This window comes from Prionailurus viverrinus, chromosome B4, assembly GCF_022837055.1.
Source record: "Prionailurus viverrinus isolate Anna chromosome B4, UM_Priviv_1.0, whole genome shotgun sequence".
Lineage (NCBI taxonomy): Eukaryota > Metazoa > Chordata > Mammalia > Carnivora > Felidae > Prionailurus > Prionailurus viverrinus.
The window spans coordinates 113130346-113154558 of record NC_062567.1 but is presented as its reverse complement, the minus strand read 5'-3'; the positions used below and the strand labels follow the sequence as shown (position 1 = coordinate 113154558).

At 38.1% G+C, this 24213-nt stretch overlaps 1 protein-coding gene and 1 pseudogene across 6 annotated transcripts in view; one reads left to right on the top strand and one right to left on the bottom strand.

Moving 5' to 3' along the window:
• Positions 1-1135: 1135 nt before the first annotated feature.
• On the bottom strand, positions 1136-7259 carry LOC125169997 (nuclear prelamin A recognition factor-like; annotated as a pseudogene).
• CEP83 (centrosomal protein 83) overlaps positions 7255-24213 on the top strand; it is a 127598-nt gene continuing 110639 nt past the window's right edge. For all 6 annotated transcript variants that reach the window (XM_047866009.1, XM_047866013.1, XM_047866012.1 and 3 more), the window contains exon 1: positions 7255-7685. The gene's annotated coding sequence lies outside the window, so the exon portion shown is untranslated. The remainder of the gene's footprint in view (positions 7686-24213) is intronic.

The window sequence follows — 24213 nt, the reverse complement described above, 5'->3', positions numbered from 1 at the left end:
TGAGATGAACAGTCACACACTCTTCCAACGGAGCCAGGCAGGTGCCCCCAAAATATACAATTTCACACAATATCCAGCCATCAACTTGGATAGGTTTACAGGTACAATATGATACGAATATGATGAAGGAAACTGAGCCTGCTAAGGCTTTAGAGCATGGAGGGCTCAGGAAGAACATCCTCGCTCAGGTTAACAAAATCCAAGTGCTTTGAAAAACCAACTGCAGGCCATTCTCAGATGTCTTTCATTTCAGGGATGAGTTCTGATGCAGAGTGTTATGATTCTGTACATTTCTGGCTGCTCACTAGGCCTTTCTCTTTGTGGGTAAACTGTTCTCTCTTCTTTAAGGTTCTCCTGCACAGCCTCCTGCGCAGGCTGCAGGATGAAAGAAGCAAGGTAGGGGAGAGGCAGGACCACAGCAGGATCAGGACACATTCTGCTGCTAACCCCACAGGGGAGGGACTAAGATAGCTGTTTTCCTGACCACACAGCCTGGCCTAAGTGGGCGGCCTGTCTCCGGCCTCCACCTTCTATCTGTAGTGCCTGTTAGCCTTGCCAGACTTCCCCTGCCTTAAGGTGAGTTCACCTTAAAGGCTGAATGTAAAAGTGCAAGTCTGGGGCCTAAGCCACCAGCACCCACAGGGCCTCTGAGTTAGAGGTCTGGTCCCAGAAGGAGGCTGCCACTGCACTCTGGAAACCATAGTAGTGAGGAATGTGGACCACTGTTCCAGAAAAGCTGGAAATCCAGATTTATATATAAACTCTCAATTCCAAAAGGTTGCAATTTATTCATGTTCTGGCAAAAACATTTTCAGGAGTAATGCAAGTAGGTAAAAATAAGAGCAAAGTAGGCAGACTGTGGACTGCGGCCCCACAACAGGCCCCTGCAGCCTGCCTGCCTCCTGTCTTCATTTCCACATCAAATCTCTCTGAGACACACGAATCTGAACTTCTGGCGGGGTGGGGGGAGGTCTTAGCTCTTCACAGGATGTTTTTTGGATTTTTTTTTAAGCCTACAAGATAGTAGTGTGTCTTCATTCTTGTTCTTTGGGATATTTTTCAGTTTGTTGTTTTTTTTTTTTTTTTAGAGAGAGAGAGCAAGAGAGAGAGAGCCTTAACCAGGCTCCAAGCCCAGCACAGAGCCTGAGCTCATGACTGTGAGATCATGACCTGAGGTGAAATCAAAAAGTCAAACGCATAACCAACTGAGCCACACAGGTGCCATTTTTCGGTCTTAAGACAAAAGGATACTTCAATTGGGGCAGTCCTTGTTTCACGTTAAAATATTGCACTTGCACACATATTACAAAGATAGCACCAAATCAAACTGCGTGAGGGAGTCACAAATATAGGGTAGAGAATTCTGAAAAACTAACGTAGTAACTGAGAAGCCAAGCAGTTTTCCTTTAGTGTCTCTGATGCCCACACTCAGTTGCTCCTCCCTCCTTGGGCAACTGACAGGGCCTGCTTCCCAGCCTTCTCCACCTTGACCACTTGATGTCTCAGCTGATGGCAGGGAGCCCTGGCCTTGGCACACAGTGTGCAGGGCTTCCTGGATTCTGGGGGAGTTGGCCCTGTTCAGCCACTCCTGGTACAGCTGCTGCATGTGGGCACTCGTCTGGGGGGCTGCATGGGGATGTCAGCATAGAAGCCTTTCATGTGCAGTGGCAGTGCCTTTTCTGTATGCCCATCCTCGGTCTGGGCTTAGCCTCTGCTGTTTAAACACCCCCTGGTCCATGTGAGCACTTCCACAAAGTGGTATGGGAGCTTGCTCTTCTTAAGTTTGAGAACCATATTCTGGATGTTTTGAAAGCAGCAAAGCATAACAGAACCTCCCCATTCTTTTCAAGGGTGACCTCCTGGAAGTCTTTGTTCCTCAGGGTGCAGCAGGTGTCCTCCCCATGTTGTCAAACAGCTGCTTGGCTGCGTGTCTGAAGATGCGCACCAGGTACCCATTGGAGCTGGGCCCATCACAGTGCCTCACCTTCTCCTCCTTCAGGCGTCGGTGTCTATGGCAGCACCTTTTCACCAAGGGGTCACTTTGCTCCATCATCTGATCAATTTCACCTGAGGTTAATACTCAGTGAGCACCCTGGGAAGCAAGTGAAGCCATAGGAAAATCTTCTTGAAGGGTCTCCGGTTTCTTATCTTTGTAAGGGGCCACAATTATGTGAAATATCTTGTCTGGGGACAGGTTCTGCCATCTGGCGAAGTAATCCTTCACCAGGGAGCCCATGATCTGTTGAGGAGACTTGGTGGTGCAGAGGTGGGGAGGGGTGGTGACAGCAAGTGCTCTGAGTATGGGACCCAGCTGGGATTGGTGGAGGTGAGCCTGGGTAATGCCAGCTCTTCCTCACTGTGCTGGTGGTGTTGAGGCAGATTCTTTCTGACTCTCCAGGATGCTGAACTCCATGGCAGTTGTTGTATCAAAGACAGTGCACCCTAAGACTTTTGAGGAAGCCGTAAAATCTTCTAGATCTATCAGTCACACTGAGGCAGAATTTAGCAGCAAAATAAAGCAGAGACCTAGGACACACTGACCCTGCCAGCACCTTGTGCTGTGAGGTATCACATTTCTTATTAAGATTCAGAATTCGAAAGAAGTCCTTGGTGTTCTGTTGGGAAACCTGGATCCCTTCTTCCAGTCATGCAACTGTCACATACCAGGAAGTTACTCAGAAATATTTTGGCATCAGCCAACTTACAGAATTCTCCCTTCTTCCACGTGCAGTGCTCACACTTCATCTGGAGCAGAGCAGGTGAGGGGCCAGGGCTCGGCCTGAGAGGAACACCAGGAGATGCAGTCTTTTCACTTTCATAGTCTCCTTTGAAGCACAAAAAATTTTTAATTTTGATAAAGTACAATTTACCTGTTTCCCCCTTGCCCCCTTTGGTGTTTGTGTTTTTGGTGTCACATCTGAGAAACCATTTCCTAATCCAATGCCATTAAGATTTATGGCTGTTTTTTTCTGAGTTTTAGTTTTAGCTCTTGCATTTAGATCTTTGATTTGTCTTAACATATGCATATATATATATAGGAGTCCAAGTTCATTCTTTTCCATGTGAATTTCCAGTTTTCCCAAAATAATTTTTGAAAAGACTCTTCTTTCCCCTATTGAATTGTCTTGGCACCTTTGTCAAAAGTCAATTGACCATTAATGTAAAGGTGTATTTCTGGACTCTGTATTATAGTTCACTGATCTATATATCTACATCTGCATATCTATGTTTTTGGCATTAGAGTTATATTGATTACTGTAGTTTTGTTGTAAGTTTTGAAATCAGGAAGCACAACTCTTTCCAATCTTGATGCATTTTGTTATTGTTTTATTACATTGATTAGGACCTTCAACATAACCCTGAACAGAAGTGGTGAGAGCACACATTCTTGTCTTCTGTTACTCCTGACCTTAGGGGAAAAAGATTTAGTGTTTCACTATTACATTTTTCAAAGATGATTGTTGTTATATTGAGAAAGTTCCTTTCTATACTTAACTTGCTGAAGGTTTTTTGACATGAATGGATTTTGAATTTTGTCAGATGCTTTTTCTGCATCTACTGAGACTATCATTTTGTTTTTCTCTTTCATTCTATTAATGTGGTGAGCTACACTAACTTTTCAATGTTTAACTTCACCTTCCTTGGCCATGGCATCTTATCCTTTATACTGCAAGGTTTAATTTGCAATATTTCATTAAGAATTTAAAAATCTAGGGGCGCCTGGGTGGCTCAGTCGGTGAAGCGTCCGACTTCAGCTCAGGTCATGATCTCACAGTCTGTGAGTTTGAGCCCCGCGTCGGGCTCTGGGCTGATGGCTCAGAGCCTGGAGCCTGTTTCCGATTCTGTGTCTCCCTCTCTCTCTCTGGCCCTCCCCCATTCTTGCTCTCTGTCTCAAAAATAAATAAAAACGTTTAAAAAAAAAAAGAATTTAAAAACCTATATTCACGAGGGGTATTGGTTTGTAATTTTCTTGTAAAATTTTCTGGTCAAGTTTTGATACCAGGATTATATTGGCTTCATAAAATGAGTTTCAAAGTGTTCATTCCTGCTCTGCTGTCTGAAATGTATAGGATTAATACTTTTATCTTCTTTAAAAGTCTGATAAAATTTACTAGAGTAGCCATCTGGCTCTGGAGTTTTCCTTGTAGGAAAGTTTTGATTAGAAATTTCATTTCTTTAATAGATATTGGGCCATTTAGCTTTTCTTTTTCTTCTTGTGTCAGTTTTTTTTTTTTTTGGTATTTTTCAGGAATTTGTCCATTTCACCTAAGTTGTCAAATTTATTGAAACTATCCCTTTAATATATGTATAATTCATTAGCATTATGACTACATTAAACTTAAATTTTCTGCATACAAAATAAAGTAGATGACACATACTGGATCGGGAAAATAAATATATAAATGTGGCAGAAAAGGGTATATATCGTAGGAACAATCTATGAAAGAAGAGGGAATTACAATTCAGTGTGACAAATACCATGAGAGGTACACAGAGAACCCACAGGAAGAATACCCAGGCCTAAAAATTTAGGAAGTCAGAATCATGATGTCCAAGTGATGAGTTATTTAACTTGGGATAAATAAATCTAATCAAATTCACAGACACTTAAAAGCCGAGAATTTAGATCCCAAATATAATTACTTCACATTGGTCATCTACCTATGAGCATCTACAGTCAACTGGATCCCCTTTTACTGGCATATCCTTAATTAAAAATAAGTTTTTGTGTGTGTGTGTGTAAAAATGGTAAATACATTATAAAAAATTCAAACAAGATAGAAAAGTCCAAGATACAAAATAGAAACCTCTTGCATTTTGGCCAACATCCTTCCAGATCTTTTTGCATCCTTATATCCACATATATCCACATACATATTCATGTCAAAATGACACTGTTCCTGCTAATTTATATTGTTTTATTACAGGGGGGGAACCTATATGCTATGAACATATTTTCATGTAAATAAAGATTTATATCATTGTTTTTAATGGCTTAATTAATTCCATTGTGCACATGCACTGTAATTTAACTAGAGTCCTAGTGATGGCATTTATGTTGTTTCTCAAACAACTATTACAAAAAAGGGAGTAAGGAACATCTGTATGAATGTTTTTTGTTATTGTCTTTAGAACGAACTGACTAGGAAATGAGATTTCGGGGCAAAGGCTAATGAAATTTTGGTAAATAAGACTGTCCCAATTTCAATTTTAACACCAATAGTACACAATATAGTTAAATGTAACCCCATATCCCTATGTACCCTGATGGACAAAAAGGATCTGTTTGGAATGTTGAACATCTTTTCATTTGTTAATTAGAAGTTTCTTTTTCTTGGTTTAAAAATGTCCTATTGATTTCCTTTGCTAATTTTATTTATTGTGGTGTTTTTAAAGTTGATATTCAATGAACTGTTTGTATATTAGGAATATTTTTCCTTTTCCCACATGATACAAATTTATTTTCCATTCGTTCATTAATTGTATATAGACTATTACAATCTTTACGAGTTCAATTTTTACCAATTTTTTTCTGTTATGGTTTCTGGTTTTTTTTTTTTTAAATTTTTTTTAATGTTTATTTATTTTTGAGACAGAGAGAGACAGAGCATGAATGGGGGAGGGGCAGAGAGAGAGGGAGACACAGAATCAGAAGCAGGCTCCAGGCTCTGAGCCATCAGCCCAGAGCCTGACGCAGGGCTCCAACTCACGAACCGTGAGATCATGACCTGAGCTGAAGTCGGAAGCTCAACCGACTGAGCCACCCAGGCGCCCCTGGTTTCTGGTTCTTGTGTTATACTTAGCAAAGGTCTTTCTCAGCTCAAGATTAAAAAGATTCACCTTAATTTTCTTGTAGTATTTTTATGGCTTCACTCTGTACATTTAAATTTTTGATTCATCTGGTATTTATTTGACAAAGTAGATAAAAAGCCTGTCTCCCGTGGTTCTTTATTTCTCAGATAATCTTTTTCCTCACTTAGCAGTGATTTGTAGCATATAGTTTACTGATTACCAGCAAGACTTTTGGAGTCCAGACTTCCTGGCTTCAACAGTAACGGCTCTGGGTAACGTTATAAAATCGAGATAATAATTGCAGCTATCTTAGGGTTCAACCGTAGAACTTGAAAGTGTTCTGGTACTTGACACCTAAATGCTCGGCAAATGTGAGCTACTATTATTAAATATTCATATATGCATAGCAGTTTGTTTCTGGATTCCATATCCTGTTCACTGATATTACCGACAGCCCACACTTTTCTGATCCATATGTTGACACTCCATGACCCAACGCAGTGTTCCATCTAATGGCTCCTCTTTCCTCATTTCAACAAAAAAGGTCCTTATCTCAGTTGTCTTTCTAATCATGACTAGAGCCCGAAAATGTTGCCCTTGAGGGTAAAAATAGGCTGTGCTTCACAATGCACTGAGAACCGAAACCCCAAACCAAGGGAGAGTGCCTATTTCTTCTACCACGTATTCTTAAAGGCTGAAACCCTACCTCATTTTCAGCCATTGGCATATAACTGACGCTCTCAAAAACTAGTACCTTCTCTTCCAACTCTAGTTTACAACCTTAAGGCAAATGGTTTACAATGTTACCCCCGTGGGTCCTGACTTGACGGGACTAGGTGAGATCTGGAGGAGAACGCGAGGGGCGGGAAAGGATTCACCCCCCCGCCCCCCGGCCCTGGTCCTGACCTGGCCGTTGCCTCCCGGCAAGCTGAGCCCTCCTGGCAAGCTGAGCCGACTCCCCACTCCGGGGCTGACGCCCCAAGACTGACATTGCAGGCAGACGACTCCAGTCCCCATTAAATCTGCACAATCAGGGACGAAGGCAGGAGGACGTGGCAGCAGAACCTCACTGGAGCCCTCAAAGAGGCAAGAGTGTAAGAACCCGCAGAAGGAAGGAGTAGCGAGAAAAGGGGAAGACCCCTCACCCCCCCAGACATGGCGTAGCGAGGAGGCAAGGGAGATCGGCTTCGCGCTCAACCGCGCACTTCACTCTGGCTCAATGAAGCAAGTGCCCGGTCTCGGATTTTCGGTTCCCTTCGGCTCACGGGATCTCCGCGTCCCCGCCAGCGACGTATCGTAGCGCCGCCTCGTCCCCGGCATTCCCGCCGTCGACCGCAGCAGCTCCCGCCTCGGCTCCACTTGCCTCCTCCCTCTAACGGCCGCTAGCTGCGGCCGACGTCTGCGGCGTCGGTGACGTCGGCGTAGGGGCGGGACTTCCTGCTTCGCGCGCTCTTAGGTCTCGGGACCCACTCGGGCTCCGCTGGGCTTGAGGGGCGGCGGGTGGTGGGCGGAGGGTGGTGTTTCCGCGGGTCGGCGGCTACTGAGCTGCCCAGCCGTCCGCAGAAAGCCCGTCCGCCGAGGTGGAGCGAAGCTTTTCTCCGCCTCCGCCCTCGGAGCTCTCCCAGGATACCTCAGATTTCCCTGGAGTCCGGAGCTCTAGGGGCGCGCTCGGCCCTCCTTTTCCTCTTCAGCCTGCGCCGCGAGCGGCTGCCGGCCTGGCCAGCACCTCGCGGGTGGGACCTTATCCCTTAGCCTCAATGCCCGTGCGAGAAGAGTTGAGTGGGTGCCGGTGGTTGGAGCTGTGCAGGTGCCCCCCGGTGGCAAGTGTGGCCACGGCACCGGGCGCTATTAAGTTTTATGCGCGCACGTTGCAAGGACTGTGTGTGAGTCTGGTACGTAACCTCGTTTTATGGGGACGCTGTGTTGTCCGTAGTTTTGGAATACTCCCTTTTTCTTCACAACTTGCCCTTGAGTTTTTGTTGTTACTGCTTTTCCTGTAAAGTAATTGGAGCGGGTGTTAGAAACGTCGGCTGTGAGACATGTTCTGTACCAATTAAGTGCACGTGAAACTCTTAATGGAGCTTTTGAAAAAAGTTCTTTTTCTAAAAAGTTCATTTAAGTTATCTTTACCCCCAAGGCGGGTGTGGAACTCACGACTCGGAGATCGAGAGTAGCATGCTCCCCCGGTACCTGTTCTGTACCAGTTAAGTGCACGTGAAACTCTTTATGGAGCTTTTGAAAAAATTCTTTTTCTAAAAGTTCATTTAAGTGATCTTTACACCCAAGGGGGGGGGGGTGTGTGGAACTTACGACCAGAGATCAAGAGTAGCATGCTCCCCGCCCCCGCTGAGCCAGCCAGGCGCGCCTTTATGGAGCTCTTTTATGCACCCCAGAGTGGTGCTTGTGTAGCCAGTTTACTAACTGGCTGCCCGTTGTGGTAGCCCCAGTTTAATTTGTCATGGAAAAACTATGTTACCATTTTCTGTGACCCTGCAGACCATTTTAATCGCGATATTTGGCACTATGTAAATGAGTGCCGGGCTTAAATGAACATTGTGATAAATCCTTACTGTGCAGCTTTTGCCCATAATACATGGGCACCTAGCTTTTAAAAATGCCCACTGCCACGTATGTTTAAAGCCTTAAGTTACGTTATTATGAAGCTGTTTCAGTAAAAGCTCAAAGATGTCTAGAATGGCAAGAAACTTGTTCTTAATTTCTTATATATACTATAGTTGATAGTGTTTAGCCTGAGCACAGAGTACTTGCGTGGATCTAAAACTGAGTAGGTCGTTAAAGCAGTGCTTCTGTTACCAAGCAACATCTCTGTAAACAAGTCTAATATTCAACTAGAATATAATTAAATGTGTCTATCCTACAATTATCTGGATTCAGAATTGTGTAAATTCATGGGTTTAGCCTGTAGGTGGTTACAGTTAATATACACCTTCTGTACTGAGGTTTGATTTCAAACTCATTTTGTGTGGAATTACTAGAATGTTTTGAATTTCGGTGTCATGCAGGACTCTCCAGAGAGTTGCACATGGCTTTGAGTTATCCTTTGGTTATTTAGGACAGTGCATGTCTGGTAGTTCCTTTATTCTGAACATTTTCTTTTCTGACCAGATGAAGTGTGCAGGTTATATTCAGGAATTTAAAACAAAAAAGGATAATAGCAGCTTATTCGGAGATTGAAACACTATTCACAAGTGGTTTTTAAGCCTTGGTTAAGCCAGTAACCTCACTCTTTCAACACCCGTTGAACCTTTAATGGTAGAATTGGCATGACTGTATGGCAGGTAGTTTACAGAGCACTTTTTCATGATTCTTTTGAGTGCTGTAACCTTTTAAGTATGTAAGAAAGGACCGGAGAACATTTGAGGCGCTATGAGACTGAATGACTTCTTTGGAAACAAACTATTGGTAATGGAAGTTGGAACTTGGGAATGGAAGTTTAATGTTTTCTGTACATGTCCTTTATTAGATTGAGTAAGTTCCCTTTTGTTCCTAGTTTGTTGAGTTTTTAATCATGAATGGGTATTGGATTTTGTTGGAATTTTTCCGCCTGGCATCCAATGAGATGATCATATAGATTTTGTCCTTTATTCTTTTAATATGGTATCTTACATTAATTGATTTTCAGAGGTTAACTCAATCCTGTATTCCAGGGATTAGTTTCAGTTAGTCATGCTGTATAATTTTATATATGTTGCTAAATTTGGCTTTCCTAAATCCTGTCAAGGAATTTTGTGTTTATATTCATGAAGGATATTAGTCTGTTGGTTTCTTGTGGTGCCTTTGTCCAACTTTGTTATCAGGGCAACACTGGCCTCATTGAAGGAGTTGCATGATGTTTTCCCCTCTATTTTTTTCTGAAATAGTTTCCAAAGGACTGCTGTTACTTCTTTAACTATTTGATAGCATTCACCAATGAAGCTGTGTGGCCTTGGGCTTTTCTTTGTGGGAAGATTTTTAATTACTAATTCAATTTCCTCACTTGTTATATTAGTTCCATTTGGATTTTGTTTCTTTTTAAGTTTTGATAACGTGTGTTTTTAGACATTAGTCTGTTTCATAGTGTTTAATTTGTTGATACAAAGTTCATATTTTTTAGTCTTTTAAGATACTGTAAGGTTGGTGATGATGTTCTGTCTTTCATTCTTTATTTTGGTAATTTGTATCTTTTCTCTGTTTTCTGATAAATCTAGCCTAAGTATGTCAGTTTTGTTGATTTTTTTTAAAAAAGTTTGTTTATTTTTGAGAGAGAGAGAGAAAATGCACATGAGCAAGCAGGGGAGAGAGAGAAAAAGAGTGAGATAGAACCCAAGCAGGCTGTAAGCTGTCAGCATAGAGCCTGACATGGGGCTCAAACCCATGAACCGTGAGATCATGACCTGAGCCAAAATCAAGAGTCAGACACTTAACCGACTGAGCCACCCAGGTGCCCCAGTTTTTGTTGATCTTTTTAAAGAACCAGCTTTTGGGGCACCTGGGTGGCTCGGTTGTTTAAGCAACTGACTTTGGCTCAGGTCATGGTCTCGCAGTTTGTGGGTTCAAGCTCTACTTTGGGCTCTGTGCTGACAGCTCAGATCCTGGTGCCTGCTTCAGATTCTGTCTGTCTTTCTCTCTCAAATAAATAAACATTAATTTTTTTTTTTAAAGAACCAGCTTTTTATTTAATTATTTTTTTATTTTCTGCTTCATTGATTTCTACTCTAACACTTTCCTCCCTTTGTTCTGCTTGCTTTAGGCTTAGTGTACTTCCCCACCCCCCTCCTGCCCCTGCCTTATTACCTAAGGTGGAAGCTTAGATTATTGATTTGTGACCTGTTTTCTTTTCTGATGGATGTTTAAAGCTATACATTTCCCTCTGAGCACTGCTTTAACTACATTCCATACATTTTGATATGCTGTTTTTGTTTTCATTCAATTCAAATATGTTTAAATTTTCCTTGTGATTTATTTGACCCATGGATCATTTAGAAATTTGTTGTTGAATTTACCAATATTTCAGAGTATTCCCAGATTTCTCTCTGTTGTGGATCTCTGATTCTCTTGTGGTCAAACAATGTACTTTTCATGATTTCAGTATTTTTAAATTCACTGAGACTTGTTTTGTGGCCCAGCATATGGCTTATTGGAATGTTTTATGTGTGTTTGAAAGGAATATGTATTCTGCAGTTTAGAGGTGGAGTGTTCTGTCAGTTATATCAAATTCATTGATAGTGTTTGTCAAGTCCTCAATATCCTTGCAGATTTTCTATCTTGTATCATTATACTGTACAACTATTCTTGTTGTATTGTCTATTTCTCTTTTTAATTTTCCTTTTTTGCTTCCATGTATTTCGGGGTTTTATTGTTAGATGTATATAATTATTATGTTTTTCTGATGCAGTGACTTTTGTCATTAAGAAATAGTTTTCTTTGTCTTCAATAGTATTTCTTGTTTTAAATTATATTTTGTCATTTTAGTTCTATAGCTACTCTAGTTTTCTTAGTATATTATTTTTATATCCTTTAATTTTAACATTTTTATGTCTTTGAATCTAAGATATATCTCTTAAAGACAGCATACATTTGGGTCTTGTTTTTTGTTTTTGTTTTTATTTAAATTCAGTCTTATATTCTCTGCCTTTTGAATGGGGGTATTTAGTCCATTCACATTTAATATAATTGTTGATTTTGTTAGATTTATGTCTGCTATTTTGTTATTTTTTGTTTGTCTTATGTTTCTTCTCTTTTCCTCCTTTACTGACTTTGTGTTAATTTTTAGTGAACTGTTTTAATTATTTTGTTCATTTCTTTCAATATGTTATTTTCATATTAGTTGCTCTAGGGGTAATAATAATACATTTTAACTTATAGTCTCCTTCAGAATGATACTAAATTAATTCTGGTAAATTATGGAAACTTCGATATATCTCTTTTCTCTCTTTGTTCTATTATTGTCATACATACTACAGTTATGCACATTATAAACCCAGCCAAATACTACCTTAATTATTGCTTTATATAATCTTATTTTTTTAAGGGAAATGAAGAAAAGTAATGAGAACAATTATATGTCTAGAATCTTTTGTATTTGCCTATATAATTTTATTTTCTGCATGCTTTATTTTTTTTCCTGTGGATTTGTTACTTTCTGGAGCAACTTCTTTTCAGCATGGAGGTCTTCCTTTAGTATTTCTCCTAAGGCATGTTGGACAGCAACAAATTCTCTTAAGACTTTATCTTGATTTCACTGATTTCAGTGTCGTTTTTGAAGGATGGTTTTGCTGAATACAGAATTCTTAGTTGAGAGCTTTTTTGTTTCTTTAAATTCCATGGTTTCTTTTCCTGGCCTCATCATTTCTGATGGGATGCCAGCTGTTAATCATACCATTGTTCCCTTGTACATGATGAGTCATTTTTCTCTTGCTCCTTTTAGGGTTTTTTTTTTTTTGTTTGTTTTTTTTTTGTGCTCTGTCAGCATTTTGACTGTGGTGTGTCTTGGTGCTGATCTATTTGTGTTCTTGGATAGATAAATTAATGTTTTTCTTCAAATTTGGAAATTTGTAGCCATTATTTCTTAACTCTACCCCCCCACCACTGTTGCTCTTTCCTCTTCTGGAACTCTCATTATATATATGTTGTCATGCTTTACATTGTTGTGCAGAATCTGACATTCTGTTCATTTCTCTTTATTTTTTCTTTCTGTTCTTCAGAGTGGGTACTTCTTTGTTGATCTTCAGGTTCATTTCTTCCGTCTTCTGTCATCTCAAGTCTGATGTTGAGCCCCTCCAATGAGTTTATTTCAATAATTCTGCTTTTCAACACGAGAATTTCCATTTTCAAAAGCAATTTTTGTCTCTATTTTCAGCTATCTGAGTCATTGCCATCATACTTTCATTGAGTTTTTTAAAGATGCTTTCCTTTTAGTTCTCTGAACATATTTATTATAGCTCATTTGAGGTTTTTGTTTGCCAAATCCAGTATTAGGAGACACCCAGAGACATCTTCTGTTTGATGTTTTTCTTCTTGAGAAAGGGTCACAGTTTTTTTTTTTTTTCTCTTGTATTCTAATTTTTTGTTGAATACTGGGCATTTTAGATCATGTTTTGAAGCAACTCTATATTTTGGCTTTTCTTTTGGAGGCTGTTTTTTTTTCTGTTTGTTTAGTAACTTGCCTGGTCTAAATTTGTAAAGTCTGTTTCCCCTGTATGAGGTTGTTATGACATCTGCTGGTTTTTTTTTTTTTTTTTTTTTTAAACCTCACTTCTGTGTCTGCATACATTAGTGTTCAGCCAAGGATTGGTGAAAAGTTGTGTTCAGTGTGAACTAATACAGCTATGCCTGATACTAATATGGCTAGTACTGCTGATGATTTATATGATTATGAGGGAGTACATTCAGACACAGGTCATTTTTAAGTTTGCCCTGGCTTTTACTTTGCACCAGCCTCTCTTGCCATGTGCATAAGGATAGATAGCTCTGCTGTCCAAGGATGTGTGAGTGGCATGGACCTCCTTCAGTCTCTAGTCCACAGTTTTATTTTAAGCTGCATTCGTAAATAGTTTATCAAGCCCCTCCAAGGCTGTCTAAACTTCCAGAACTCGTGTAAAATCCTCAGCTAGTATGCCAGTTTGTTGCTTGCTGCATAGAGTTCTGCAGCCTCAGGCTCCAGGTGCCACTGGCCCTCACTGTTAACTTACCACAGAAGTCTCCACTTCAACTGACAGTGTAGCAGATCCACAGATTAAGCTCCAGTAGTGGTGGTGAACCTTCTGCCTCATAGCTTGTTAAACTCCTGTAAGTGATAGAGGTGGGAGGAGATGGGAGTAGCCAAAGGTAAGAATGCTGTAAACTCATGTTCTTCTTATCCAGAGTTTAGTTGTTTTCATGAATAAACACTTTTCAGTTTGATGAATGCTTTTGATTGAATTCCAAATCACTAAAATGGTTATTTGGCTGTTTTGTGAAGAGGATTTATCAACCTGCTCATTTCCTCATATGGTTTTTGCCTCTGTGTGGAACTCTTAGGGTAAAACTTGATCCATACTTCTTTAATATCACTCATAATCCTTTGCACAATAGTAGGCATTTATTTGTCCTCTAAATGTACTTGTTGACTTAAATTCCGTGATTTTCCTTTAGCGCCAAATTATAAAGCATTTGGGGTTTTGGAACCCCAAGACCTATGCAGTTTCTTGCTTTTCCTGTCCTTTTGATAAGTGGAAAAACTGCTTACTATTCATTCAACAAGTGTTCATTGATTACCTGCCATGTTCCAGCTATTATGCAAGGTTTTGGGGGTATTAAGATGACTCAGACATAATCTCTGATCTCAGGGAGGTTTTTGTCTAGTGCAGGCGATTGGAATACAAATAGCTGATTATAATATAGTGAAGTGAATAAATTGATATGGATAAATACATGGCATTATGGAGGACCCACAATGACAGTTAACTCAGAATGGATTAGAGGAAAAGAAAAAAGGAAGCATCTAGGAAAGCCTTTCAGAAGGAAGTAGAGACTGAGTTGAATATAAAAATGAATGAAAGGTGAGATTAGGAGTTTGCATTCCACAGAGGGATCCATGTGAGGTGAGCAAATGTATGGTGTGTTCAATGAACTATAAGCGATTTAGTTTTGTTAGGGTATAAGCACAAATCAGGGAGTTGTGAGCATGGAAGGGTAAAGAGGGTCCAGATTGTGAAAGGTTGTATATACTATATTAATAAGCTTGAATTAACCGTTATTGACCAATTTTGCAAAACTGTTGAGTGGGAAGCACTTCAGGATTCTGCCAAGATTTGATTTGAATGTTTTTTAACTACATCTTCAACTATTTTAAAAGGTACAGTAAAAGATAAATATATCCAAATGTGCTGTAAACTGGATTTAAAAATATTAGAGACCTCCAGCATATTAACTGATACAGAAATAAAGATCTGATATGTCTTCAGTATAAAATTTTCTGAATTAAAATTTTTATATTTAATATACACAAGTAAAAGACCTAGTATGTTCTAAATATTGGAGTTCTATAAGATTTAGTTTGAAGATATTTACTAGAACTGTTTGAATACTGCTGTTTTAGATTTGGTAGTTCTGTAGAGTATGGATTTGGGGCTGACAACAAGCAGTTGTCTCTCAATACATTTTTGAGTGTTGCATAAACTTACGTGGAAAGGCATGGAATTTCAGTAATTCTGGGTTATTTCTTGAAGTGGAGGCTTTAACTTCAAGCCTCATTTTCTTTTATATTTGGTCACTTTTTCTGATGTGCAAAGGGGAGACTTTTTTCCTCCTCCTTTGGTCATCAAGTAGACTTTGAGGTGTCCTCCTTTTTTTCAGTTGACATTTTCCATCTGGTTATAAATATATTTTATGTTGTAAAATAAGAAATGTGCAGGAAATGCACAGACATAATAAAATCACACCTATCACCCATAGGTCTTCATATTTTACTGTTTATCTTCTCTGTTTTTTATGCATATATAGTTATGTAAATAGGCTTTTTACAAAATAAGGATTATATACCAGAGTATTTTGTGGTCTGTGTTTTCTACTTATGTAACAAACATCTCCTGATGTTAAGTATTCTTTCATAACTTTTTCTCTTTTTTTTTAAAGAAAAATTTAACTGACATTTCGGCCTAGAATTTACTTTTAGGAAAGTTTTTTTCCTTATGGTTCACAATGTTTATTTTTAAAAACAGCTTTTTTTTTTAATATAATTGATAAATAACAAATTGTACATTTTTAAAATTAAAGTTTTGATATATATATATATGTATATGTATGTATACCTGTGAAACTATCATCACAGTCAAGAATTAAATAGATCTATTATCCCCAGAAATTTTCTTACGATCCTTCCCTTTTGCTCCTACCCCCTCCGACTGCTCACTCTTTCCTATTTCCAGGCAACCACTGTTATGCTTTCTGGCATTATGATTCGTTTGCATTTCCTGGAATTATATAAATGAAATAATATAAAATGCACTCTTTTTTGTCTAGATTTTTTTTCACTCAGCATACTTATTTTGAGATTCATTCATGGTAAATAACTCATATTTATTGAATATTGTATTCAGTTGTATGGATATATCACAATTTGTTTATCGATTTACCTCTTAATGGACCTGTGTTTGAGTCTCACAAAAAAAGCTGCTATAAACATTTGTGTAGAAGTCTTTGTATAGACATGCTCTCATTTCTCCTGGGTGAATACTTAAAAATAAAATGGCTAGATTATATGGTAATGTTTGTCAGTTTCTTAAAAATTAAATGATTTCCTCAAATGATTTTCCTATTTTATATTTCCACCAGTTTATGAAACTTTCAGTTCTTCTACATTCTAGACAGTACTTTGTAATATTAGCCTTTTAAGTTTTAACCATTTTAATAGGTGTATAGTAGTATTACATTGTGTTCTTTTAAAAAAACATTTTTTTAACGTCTATTTATTTATTTACTTATTTGAGAGAGAAAGAGATAGAGCTCCAGCAGGGGAGGGGCAGTGCAGAGCTTCTCTGCTAGTGGGGAGCCTGATGTTGGGCTTAAACTCACAAACTGTGAGATCGTGGCCTGAGCTGAAATCAAGAGTCTGATGCTTAACTGACTGAGCCACCCAGATGCCCCTATGTTGTGTTCTTAATTTGTATGCCATTAATAACTAATGATATTTAACATCTTTTCAAGTGTTTATTTAACCATTTGTGTGTCTTCTTGGCATGGTGTCTGCTCAAATCTTTCAGCCAGTTTTATGTTGTTAAATTGAGTTTTTTTTTATGATTTAGTTTTCAGAATTCTTTACGTATTTTGGATGCAAGTCCTTTATCAATATGATAGATATATGTTTATATGTATTATATGTATATAATATGTTTTGATACATATATGTATAGATTATTCCTCCAGTCTTGTTTTCATTTCCATTATGGTGTCTTTTAATTTTTTTTTAATGTTAATTTATTTTTGAGAGAGAGAGAGAGACAGCATGAGCAGGGGAGGGACAGAGAGAGAGGGAGACACAGAATCCAAGGCAGGTTCTAGGCTCTGAGCTGTCAGCATGGAGCCTGATGCAGGGCTCGAACCAATGAGCTGGGAGACATGACCTAAGCCAAGGTCGAGTGCTTAACTATCTGAGCCACCCAGGAGCCCCCATTATGGTGTCTTTTAAATACAGAAGTTCTTTTGGTTTAAAATTAACTTGTTAATTTTAATAATAATTAACCAATTTGAAGAAATCTTTTACCTAACCCATGACTAAACTTTTCTCCAACATTTTCTTTAAGAGTTTTATAGTTTTGTGTTTTGTGTTTATATATACATTATGAGTCAACTTTTGTGTATGGTGTGAGGTACAACTTAAAATTCATTTTTTGCATATGTCCCAGGACCATTTATTGGAAAGACTATCCTATCCATTGAACTGACTTTACATTTTTGTCAGTCAATTGGCCATATTTGGTTGAATCTGTTTCTGAACTTTACTCTCTTTTTAATGGATTTATGTGTCTGTGTTGACACTAATGCCACACAATTTTGATTTTTGTTGGATTTAGTAAGTTATGAAGTTAGGTAGTGCAAGTTCTCCAACATTTTTTTTTCCCAAAGTTGTTTTGGCTATTTCCTGTCTTTTTGTTTCCATATAAATTTTAGAATTAGCTTGTTAATATCTATAAAGTCTGCTGGGCTTTTAAATGGCATTGCATTGAATTTGGGAGAAATTAACATCTTAGCAATATCTTAACAATGGGATTATTATCTGATCCATGAATATGGTATAACTTTCTATTAAACACACTTTTTAGAAGATAGCCTGTTTTCCATAATAAACAGCACTGTGATGTAAACACCATGAAGGCAGGGACCTAATTTTATCTTCCACTTCTACTTGGCCCTTGGTATGTACTCAGTAAGTGTTTACTGAATGATAAATGAAAGCAGTCCTTGAACACAAATGTTGGTACACATCTCTGATTAGTTTCTTAGAATTAATTCCTACATGTGGAATTGCTAGGTCAAAGGTTATGTTCATTTTTAAGGCTTTTGGTTACCAGACTGTCCCCAGAATTTATTTTTCAGGCAGAAATATCTTGATGGATAACTGTTTAAGGCATGCATAATTGATTAGCAAACAGTGTTCTTGGTGACATCCTTTTTCATCTTTGAAATTACATTGTAAGCCTATGGGAAAGTAGGATTCATATCACAGAAAATTTGTGGTTCACTTTTGTCATTAAGTTTATTGCAATTGGGAGTTATGAAAAGGACCCAAAAGGGAGAGGATTATTGTTTTTTTTCTTTTTTATTATTTAAAAAAATTTTTAATATAATTTATTGTCATGTTGGTTTACACACAACACCCAGTGCTCATCCCAACAAGTGCCCTCCAGAATGCCCATCACCCATATTCCCCTCTCCCCCACCCTCCCATCCACCCTCGGTTTGTTCTCTGTATTTAAGAGTCTCTTGTGGTTTGCCTCCCTCCCTCTCTGTTTGTACCTATTTTTTTCCCCTTCCCTTCCCCCCACGGTCTTCTGTTAAGTTTCTCAAGATCCACATATGAGTGAAAACATATGATATCTGTACTTCTCTGACTAACTTGTTTCACTCAGCATAATACCTCCCAGTTCCATCCACGTTGCTGCAAATGGCATGATTTCATTCTTTCTCATTGCCAAGTAATATTCCATTGTATATATAAACCACATCTTTATCCATTCATCAGTTGATGAACATTTTGGGCTCTTTCCATAATTTGGCTATTGTTGAAAGCACTGCTATAAACTTTAGGGTACATGTGCCCCGACGCATCAGCACTCCTTATCCCTTGGGTAAATTTCTAGTAGTGCTATTGCCGGGTCATAGGGTAGTTCTATTTTTAATTTTTTGAGGAACCTTCACACTTTTCCAGAGTGGCTGTACCAGTTTGCATTCTCACTAACAGTGCGAGGGGTTTCCATTTCTCTGTATCCTTGCCAGCATCTGTGGTTTCCATGATTTGTTCATTTTAGCCAGTCTGACTGGCGTGAGGTGGTATCTCAGTGTGGCTTTGATTTGTATTTCTCTGATGATGAGTAGACGATTATTGTTTTTTCTTTGAGAAACTTAATTTCTTTAGAAAGGCAGTTTACATAATTATAAAGCATTAGAGGGGAAAAGTGCAGATGTGATAGAATACAGAATAAATATTCTGAGGTAAGCACGAGGAAGGCAGAAACCAGTGAAGCAGAAAGAGGTTTATGTTTACTATTATTATTATGTTTTAAATGTTTATTTATTTTTGAGAGAGAAAGGGTGAGCAGGGAGGGGCAGAGAGAGAGAGGGAGACACAGAATTTGAAGCAGGCTCCAGGCTCTGAGCTGTCAGCACAGAGCCTGATGCGGGGCTTGAACTCACAAACCATGAGATCATGACCTGAGCCAAAGTTGGATGCTTAACTGACTGAGCCACCCAGGCACCCCTGTTTATGTTTACTTTCAGAGTAACTATAAACTCAAAGTATGTTTAGACTGTAAGGTTTTAGGTTTAACTCTGACCTTGATTTGTGGATTAATTGAAGAGATTTAAGGAGGCATTTTAATTTGGCATAACTATATGAACACAGTTGTGAAGGCAAGAATAAATAATGTGTCTGAGGGACTGTAAAGCAAACTTAATTGGCTCTAGCAAAGGAGTGTTGTGAGGCAGCAAAATGAAATGTTTGCGTTTATATAGACAGTTGGCTAATGTAGGACTGTGAGTTTGGCTGAGAAGCTTAGATTTGATCCATCCAGTAAATAGGAAGGATTATAATAGTAGTTACAGTGATGAACACAGTATATGAGAAAGATTGTCCTGGTGGATATTTGTAGGCGATGTAAGGGTGAGGAAAGACCAAAATCTGGCACATGTTTAGGAGATTTCTCTTAAAATAAACCAAGGGTAAAATATTTGAGGTTTTGCCCTCAAGGGTGATGGTTCTAGAAGAAGAATGATTCAAATCAAGAGACAGATGAAGAAGAATCAGCAAGATTAATAATTTATTACTAATGGAAGTTGAGGAATGAGTTGTGTACTAAGAAATTCAGAGATGATAGTGGTAACTTTTTTTTTTTTTTTTTAAAGGAGGCAGATGGAAATTTGAAGTTAATGAGTTTAATTCTTATGTTCAGCTTCCATTGTGGATGGGACATGAGTAGAGTGGGAGTTATGAGCTGTGTTCGGAATGTGGGTGTAAATTTGAATGTCATTCAAATAGGTGTAAAAAATGAAGTGTGAGAGAAGCAACTTGACTTAATTTAGAGAGAGGCAGCAGTGGATCAGAGATTTCTCATGGTGACTGGGAGAACAGGAACAAAGAAGAGACAAGTCAAAGAGCTAGGAGATGATCATGGTACTCTAGATGCTAAGGGAGAAGAATATTTCAGAGATTTATAAAGGTGGTTGTGTGCAAACTGCGTTATTAGCCTTTCTGTATGTTTACGGTGTTTGGCATGGTTTAGTAAATAAGCTCTTGATGAAAGATGATTGTAAATTCTGTTAATTATTGGATTAATCAAGATTGAAATTTTTAATGTAATATTGAAAAGAAAGGAGTAATGACAAAATTATTTTCATACTTCATAAACCATGTGTCAATATTCTCATGTAAAGGGGCTGCCATTCTTACAAATTTTGCCCCAGATTTCAAAAGCAGTTTATTTTTGCATCATATAAGAAACACTAATAATTTTAGTTTAATTGAAGGGAATAGTATAATACCTTATAGTTTATAGTTGCTTTAGCCTGTATATCATGATGTTTTTTAAAGCTTGATTTTTTTGTCCTCCATTTTCTTTTCTTTTTAAGGATTTTATTTTTTTAATTTTAATTTTTTTATGAATATAATTTATTGTCAAATTGGCTTACATACAGTGCCCAGTGTTCATCCCAACAAGTGCCCTCCTCAGTGCCCATCACCCATTTTTCCCTCTCCCCCACCCCATCCACCCTCCGTTTGTTCTCTGTATTTAAGAGTCTCATGTGGTTTGCCTCTCTCCCTCTCTAGGATTTTATTTTATTTTTTAAGTAATCTCTATAACCCATGTGGGCTTGAACTCACAACCCTGAAATCAAGAGTCACATTCTCCACTGACTGAGCCAGCCAGGCGCCCCTTTTTTCTTTCTTAAAAATTCAATTTATTTAAACAACAAAACCAGGTCACCCATTTTTCTCACTCTTCATCTCCTGCCTCTGGCAACCACCAGTCTAATAGTTTGGAGTGTTTGTGCATGTTGGGGGGAGGAGGAGACTTATTTCACTTATTCACTTGTTTATCTCTGACTTATTTCACTTAGCATAATGCCCTCGAGGTCTCTCCTTGTTATCACAAATGGCAAGATTTCATTCTTTTTTTTTAATGGCTGAATAATATTCCATTGTGTATGTGTGTCTGTTGCTCAATTTTCTTATCTATTCATCCATTGATGGACATGTAGATTGTTCCTGTATCTTGGTTATTGTAAATAATGCTGCAGCAAATGTGGGGATGCATATATCTTTTCAAGTTAGTGTTTTCATTTTCTTCAGATAAATACCCAGAATGGAATTGGTGGATCATACAGTAGTTCCATTTTTAATATTTGAAGAGCCTCTATTACCTTATTTCTCCAAATGGATCATTGTATCTGCTTATTCTACCTCAGCATATGATCTTGGTCTTTTCCTATATTCTAAAACAGTTTTATTATATTTCTGGTGTAAAAATGTTTTTCAAGGTAAGTTATATAATTTAAAAAGCCTTACCACAAGGTGTCATTGTAACATATAAAAAGAATTTCCATATAAGCATGTGCAATACCGATTTTTACATTTCCTCACATTTTTAAGTCTTTTTTTGTTCCATATTTTGCAGTTATCTTTTAGGGTATGTTGTGAATCTCTTATATTAAAGGGAAAAATAGAGTAGTCGTGTTCTTGAGTTCTCATATTTTTGCAAAAACATATGCTTTCCACCCACGAATTTCTTAAGAGTATGTTGCTATAGAGATGATTGTTTGAGGGAAAGAATGAGGAGTTACAGGAGGTGGACATTTAAAGAACAAAATACTTATTTTATGTCTTTGTTCCTGATAGAGCAAGCGTTAGTGTTTACCCCTCTGCTGATGAAATCTCTATGGAAGAAAGGTAGATATTTTGAGTGTTGTACTATGATGGTATTTGCATTTACTAAGATGCTTTTGCAAAGGTTCCTGTGCTTGATTCATTTTTTACATGGAGGATGAGTACTTGTAATCTTTGAAGCAACCTTTCTTCTTCACTGGATTCCATTTTTTTTTCTTCCCTGATTTTCTGGTTGGCCTTTTAATTAATAACATTAAAATAGCTTTTATTTATTTATTTTTTTTTGAGGGAGATGAGTATCAATATCTAACTACTAATTTCTGTTACTTCTAACTCCAAGTTTATTTTCAAGATCATTCCCTGTTGACTACTTGCTACCACTGTTTTAGTTCAGATCTTTATCATTACTTCCCCAGCCCTTTGATCTTATTTTCTCTAGGATTCCCACTATCTCCCTGCCCACCTAGTTTATTTTACACACCTTGGATAACCTAGTTATTTTTCTAAAGTACAAATCTGAAACTATCCTGGACTGTCCCTCATCTGCCTACCAGCTTAAAACTTTTCATTGGCTCTTCTAGATCCCAGGATAAACTCCAGTCTCCTGCACATTTCCTTCAAGGCCCTGGCCCACCTCTCTAGGCTCATCTGCTCCCCACCTCACTATCCCCTACCCACAAAGTTGTTTTCCATCTCCATGCCTTCATACTTGATGTTTCTTCTCTGCGTGTTTGGTTTTATCTCAGGATCACCCCCTTTGTGAAATCTTCCTGGACAGCCTCTCTAGTGGAAGTAGGCCTGTCTTCCCTTTGTACACATACTGCCTATAAATATATTACATTGCTTTATACTTTTAAAACTTTCTGAATTCATGTATTATTTGGAATTGGTAATATATGCACATGGCAAAAAAATTTAAGTACAAAAAGGATTTGGTAAATAATAAATTTTCTCTTATCCTTGTTCAGTCAGCAAGTGTTGGTTAACATGTAGGTTTCAAGGACTAACTCGAACTCCTTGAGGGCAAGGATTTTAATTTATTTATTACTGTATCCCTGTACCCAACAGTGTTAGCACATAATAGACACTTAGAAAGTGTCTGTAATACTTTTAATACAGGCAGGCTCTTCCTTGCTAAGAAGTTGGCTTGACCTGATGGTCTGCATATTTCTGTATCCCCCTCAGAGTTCTCTTTGTGTAAGTGGACCACTCAGTAAATGTGGTGTGGTAGCCACTCAATAAATGCTGGTTGTATTAATTGCCCCCACCCCCTGTTTTTGGTAAGATAGGGATTTATTTATTTATTTATTTATTATATAATTTATTGTCAAATTAGCTAACATGCAGTGTATATAGTGTGCTCTTGGCCTTGGGAGTAGATTCCTGTAATACATCACTTACATACAACACCAGGTGCTCATCCTGACAGGTGCCCTCCTCAATGCCCATCACCCGTTTTCCCCACTCCCCCCACCTGTCCATCCCATTTAACTCTGTTTGTTCTCTGTATTTAAGAGTCTCTCATGGTTTACCTCCCTCTCTGTAGCTACTTTTTTTCCTTCCCTTCCTCCATGGTCTTCCGTTAAGTTTCTCAAATTCCACATATGAACGAAAATGTATGATACCTGTCTTTCTCTGACTGATTTATTTCACTTAGCAAAATACCCTCCAGTTCCATCCACGTTGTTGCAAATGGCAAGATTTCATTCTTTTTCAATGCCGAGTTTATAGCAGCGCCATCAACAATAGCCAAATTATGGAAAGAGCCTAAATGCCCATCAACCGATGAATGAATAAAGATACGGTTTTAAAATTAACCTCTGTCTTGAGGATGACTTTTATTTATTTACCTTTTTTGGCTCTGATGAATTTTATACTTTCTTTTTGGTAGATCCTCAAAGATGGAAAAGAGAATGTTTATGTCAACCTGAGCAAAAATGTTGAACTCTTAATCAACTTTTTTCCTTTATTTAACTTTTCAGACTGAGGCATAAATCTCATGGAAATAATTCAGATTTACTTAAAAAATAATTTCCAGGATATATTGTCAGATCAGTAGATAGCCTTCATTTTGTGTTACAAGCTACGTGGTAGCTTTATCTATTTCAGTATATGGGGCTATGAGCAAAGAAGCCTCTACAGCTCACACAAAGGTATTAAGTGCTCATAAATCTTTTGGCAAGCGTGTTATATGCAAGAGAGCCTACACTAAGAAACATTAAAATGAATTTGAAGTATGGTTTAGGCAACAGTCATCTTTGGTTTTCAGATCACAACTTTTCAGAGACTTTTGTAACTTATTTCTAAGTATTTGAGGTTGACTGGTTACTAAATCCTATTTT